Source organism: Diadema setosum, chromosome 10, assembly GCF_964275005.1.
Source record: "Diadema setosum chromosome 10, eeDiaSeto1, whole genome shotgun sequence".
In the NCBI taxonomy this organism is placed as follows: domain Eukaryota; kingdom Metazoa; phylum Echinodermata; class Echinoidea; order Diadematoida; family Diadematidae; genus Diadema; species Diadema setosum.
The window spans coordinates 14,901,110-14,906,546 of record NC_092694.1 but is presented as its reverse complement, the minus strand read 5'-3'; the positions used below and the strand labels follow the sequence as shown (position 1 = coordinate 14,906,546).

The window sequence follows — 5,437 nt, the reverse complement described above, 5'->3', positions numbered from 1 at the left end:
TTTGTGAAGAAAAGTCTGAACAGTAGGCCGTCACACAAAATGTACTCTTCAGCCTTTAATTTCACTGTTTTGGCTGCTCTTTTGCCACTAGGTAGAATGTCATGTGACAAATTGTCATAAACAGGCTTGAAGAAAGGCGAGGTTTGCTGTTCAGTCGTTAGTTGTCGCATGTCAATGGGAAGGTTGTAGTCTCAGATTATTTTCCGTTTGATCAAGTCAGTAAACTTGTCTAGCTCATGTTGTTTTGGAATGTGTCCAGCTACAATGTTGTTTACCTTAGTGGTCAGTGGCTTCGGTGGGGTGTAGGGGTCAGGTGGTACTTCTCGGTATTGGTCGTTAGAGTTGTGCCGGTGTTGGTGTTGGTGGTCGTTATGTCTGTCAACTAATCTCGGTTCGTGAAGTTGAGGAGTAACAGGTGTATGTCGAGTAGGAGGTCGCGTGGAAGGGGCATGGTTGTCATGGGAACGTGTGTGGGAATGAGTAGTGACTGGAGTTGGGGCTGGGGGTGTGTCATGTTTTGGTTCTTGTCTCTGGTTGGTTGGTCGTGCATGTGTGTCATTTGTTTTGCCTAAGTTAGGTTTAGGGGGTGGACGTGGGGGAGGGGTTGTAGTAGTGGGAGATGCTTGAGGTGTTGGGTCACTGGCACGTGGAGGAAAAATGTCTGGGATTGTAACTCCCATCTGTTTTGCATATGCGCGTGTCATGGGTCGTTCAACTGGCTGGACGGGGTGAAGAGTAAAGTCACTCTCGCTAAACAAGCTAAAGGAAAGGGGAATTACCTGATCTATTTCCGGGTGCTGTTCACTTGGAACACGGGAAAGAAAATCTGCTAAAACTAACTCTGTTCCTTTCTTGTAGCCAATCTTAAAGGAATATTCGGATAATTTGAGAAGAAGTTTCTGGAGACGTGTTGTGCATGGTTGTTCTTTTGACTTTAAAATTTGGACAATTGAACTATGGTCCACAAATGCATTGAATTCACATCCTTTCAATAGATGCTTAAATGCTGTAACATTGATCAAAAGGCCAAATAATTCCAATTCGGTAACACTGTATCTTTGACATGCGTCGGGTAAGACCTTTGAATAGTATCCAATGATTCTCTCTTGTCCGTTTATGATTTGGGTCAAGTACGAACCAGTTGCAGTCCGCGAGGTGTCACTGTACAAAGTGAAGCGTCCTGTGCTCTGGCCGGGGCATGTGTAGTACTGGGGGATTGGTCATTAGGTCCTTAATCTTGTTGAAAGCTTTTTCATGTTCGTCAGTCCACATGAATTTGTTTTTCTTTCTTGTCAGTTGGTGCAGGGGTTTAAGTATGGCTTGAATGCTGTGGGAAGAATCCTGCCACATAATTCACTGCTCCAACAAGTCTCCTTACTTGTCTGGGGGTCTTAGGTCTAGTCATGTTACGTATGGAGGCACATCTGTTATTCATAGGTTGAAAACATGCTCACCGTCCTTATTGATAGTAATTCTATGTCCCATGTACTCTACGTCATTCCTGAACAGTTTACATTTCTTTGGGCTCACTTTCAGTCCATTGTCATCAGAGAGGGCCTTTAACACTTTAGTCAAGTGTAGTCTGTGAGTGTTTTTGTCTGGGCTGAACAGGATTATGTCGTCATGATGGGCTATGCAAAATTGCCTAGAGTTGGGGATGGTTCCTAAAATGTCATCAATCTTCGCTTGAAAAAGTCCGGGGGAAACATTAAGTCCTTGTGCTAGTCGTTTGTAGTACCAAGGTGTTTACCTCCATGGAATGAGGCAATTCCGGTGTATTTTTGCGCAGATTTTGAGAGGGGTATGCAGTGAAAGGCGGATTTGAGGTCAATGACACTCATTACTTTAGTCTCTGCTTGTCCGATTCGTTTAAGGGTCTCTGTCAGTAGGGGAAAGGGGTGGTTTATTCGTCTGATCTTTGAGTTCAGATGTCGAAAGTCAGTCACAACACGTTTTTCCGATTTGTCCTTTTTAGCTACCGTACTAGTAGTACTGGTGATGTGTATGATTGTGGTCCGATTTCTAGTATTCCTAGCTTCACAAGTTTCGTAAGTTCCTTTTCAATCTGTCGTTTGTCGGGTTCTGTGGCAAAGTAGGGGCGTATGAAAAATGGTGTGTCGTCAGTCAATTCAATGTCAACTTCAAAGTCGGGGCAGCTGGAAAGTGTCGCCGTACAAGGAAAATGCAGGCCTATTGTCTCTTAGTAATTGTCTCAATTGGGCCTTCTCAGTAGGGGACAGTATGCTGTTGTTTAAGTCAATGTGTTCCTTAATTATCTGGTCTTCAGTCATGCTTGCAATCGGGTCGCTGGGGTCAAGGTGGGGGTATCTCTTGAGGTTGTCTTGTCTAGTCTGGTATCCATGGTTACCGTCTGGGCCTGGGGTAGAGAGTTGGGTGCTGTAAATATTGTCTCTGTGCTGGTCAGTTAAGGTCACATTCAATTTGTCAGTGGGAAGGGGCTCAGACACAGTTATGGGGCATGCCATGTCGAGGTATGCAATTGGTCTGCCTCTTGCAAATTGGAGGGGTCGGTCAGAAGTATTAGTCACAAGTATTTGAGTCCTGCCCTTCATCAATGTTACAACCATGGTAGAGGGGCAATGTCCACCAAGGTAGTCGTTTGCAGTCAGTATGACGTCAGTGTTACGGAATTGTGGCGGTGCCTGTCCCTGTAAGGTCATGAGTGTTGAGTCCTTAGGGTTGATAGTCACATTGTTTGTCGGGGAGAAAGGTATTCGTTTCCGTTTGATCTTGAACCTATTGTTCCTGAATGTCAAAGTCCCGTCTAAGTCCGATAAAGTATTCGTCCCTAAAATCAGGTCAACACCAACAAGATTCTCCACAATGAGGGCAGAAATTTCAAATTTGTGTCCCTGAATAGAGACTCTGAATGTAATTGCCGACTGCGATTGAAGAAACTGCCCGTTCCCTAATCGAAACCGTGTAGGGGCTACCTTTTGTCTTTTCAGGTTGGAAAGATGCGGGGTAGATTTCACGTATCTGTCAGAAATGAGAGTCTTAGTCGCGCCACTATCAAACAAAATGAAAATGTTCCTACCAGTGTCAAGTCGTCCCTTCACAAAATTTCTGTCACTTAGTTGTATGTCAACATCGTCATTCCCTAAGTATGTCGATTTCGAGTCATTACTGGGCCTGTTAGCATGGGAGGAGAAGTTCTGAGCGCTGAAAGTTTCCTCCCTTACTGAAAACCCTGATTTTGTGGTCCGGTATAGTATTGTCCCGCATGTAAGTTTTGCTGTTGTTGTTGTTGTTGGTTAAAGTGGGGTGGTGGTGGGGTGGGGTAATGGTAATCATGTCCTGGTGGGCCGTATTGGCGTGATTGGGGATGGTACTGTCTACTGGCGTATTCTAAGTCTCGAAGTCGTTTCCTACATTGCCGCCACATGTGACCGGCAATGCCACAGTGGTAGCATTTTGGACGGGGTTGTCGGTCACGTCCGCGGCTGTTACTCCGGTCAGTGCGGTAGGTTCTATCGTGTCTGTGAGTGTCACGTCCACGACTTGTGTCACGGGGTCTGTCACGACTAGTGCTACGGGTATGACTAGTGCTGCGGTGGGGGGTTGGGGGACGGGAATGTCTGCTATATCTATTGTCAGGGTTCACTTTGTCGTCATGTCTTGTCAATTTTAATGAGGATATTTCCTCAGTCAGTCTGTCTAAGTCACCTTGAGTCGCAAATGTGACTTCTTTATGTGTAGTCTGGGTCGTGTCCCTACGCAAGTCCAGAAATAGCTGCGCTTTTGCAGCTATTTGGTCCGAAGTCTGAGTTGTGGTCGGTGCCGACATGAGGACGGCGGCACGGCAGTCGGGGGTCAGTGAGTTAAGTAGTCTATCCCTAATTTGAGTCTCCCCATAGTCAATATGGGTTGCGGTCTGTCAGAGTCTTTGCAGGAAAGTTTCTGCACTTTCCCCGTCGGTCATTGTCATCGTATCGAAGTCGGTCACCCTAGCATATGACGACTTAGCAGGACTAAATCGACGTCTGAAACTGGTCTTTAGGTCATCGTATGTCTTTGGGGTAATACTGTCGATCCATAGTCGCGCCTGTCCGGCTAACGTCCGTTTAAATGTTTTAAGTATGGTCGGTAAATTGTCATTTTTGGACTGGTCAATATCATGTGCGTCTAAGTAGTCTTTGAATGACAGCATGTGCGCTGTGCACTCGTCACAGTCAAGTCGGTCACCGGTAAATTTGGACGGTAGGAAGTCAGTTTGTCTAAGTGTGGTCGTGGTGGTGGTAGTCATTGTGGTAATGAGTCAAGTAATCGGGTAGTTCAAAAGGGTATGATTGAAACAAGTTATATAGTATGAGAAGTACAAAGAGATATCTAACAAAGTAAAGGGTTTGAACAAAACAAAAAAAAGTGCAAAGTAACATGAACAAGTATAAAAATGTGTATAATGTTAATTCAAACACACAAAATAGACAACAGGCCAGAAATTGTTTAAAAAAAATTATATATAGACCCAAAATCCACTTATTCACACACTTTCTACTCACACTCTCATATGGAACAATAAAGAAAGTTTCACTTACCGACCAGGAGTCAGGGATGGGGCGGAGGGGGCAATCCAAAAACAAAAGCAGTGTAAATTCTAAATCACCAAATGATTAAAAGCGAAAAATTTTAAAACTAATTCTGTTCGTGTTTATAAAGTGTGGTAGTATTTTTTTTTCCAGTTTGTTGTCCAATATCCAGTCCAGTGTGTGTGTGATTCAAGTCCAGGTTGAGCGTCTTTTGTCTTTGTCTTTGGAAGTGTTGTTCCGTTGTTGTCACTCGTCCTCGTCGTCATCGGCGTTGTCGTCCAGGGGTCGTCCTCGTCATCTTCGTTATCGTCCAGGGGTCGTCCTCGTTGTCATTGGCGATGTCGCGGGGCTGTAGCTGTAGTCGTGGCGTAATTGCCTCCGATTCGGTGTTTTGCGTAATCTTTAGCGTCGGTCACGGCGTCTCACGATGCAGTCCGATGTCCATGCCGTAGGAGAAAAGGTTGTGCGGCAATCGGCGTATACTCTTACATGAAGTTCGTTGAGTTCAAGATAAACTTGACTCCTCTCAATGCTCTCCACCACAATATTTTTCCACGATTGCCGTGATGAAATGTTACATCAAGTAACATAAAGGCAATAACACATAACTGATTGATGATAAAAAGTCATGAAAGGTCCTCCACTCCAGGTTGTGCTAAATTGTCCAGTAGGCCTACATCCAAGATGTATAGATGATCAACGATGAAGAAAAAACGGGTTCTCCACCATGTTGTGTATTGGCGCGCTAGGCGCCATTTGGGATCGAAGTTGCCATGTGTTATGACATTGTGGAGAGGTACAGATTCAAACATGCAATTACCCTGAAGTCATCAACGAAATAAAGATGTTGTGGAGTCCAAATATAATATGCAGTTGAAGTGTTTATT

At 44.7% G+C, this 5,437-nt stretch overlaps 1 pseudogene; it reads right to left on the bottom strand.

The window, feature by feature from the left end:
• Positions 1-3,199: 3,199 nt before the first annotated feature.
• Positions 3,200-4,267, bottom strand: LOC140234382 (uncharacterized; annotated as a pseudogene).
• Between the last annotated feature and the right edge of the window lie 1,170 nt (positions 4,268-5,437).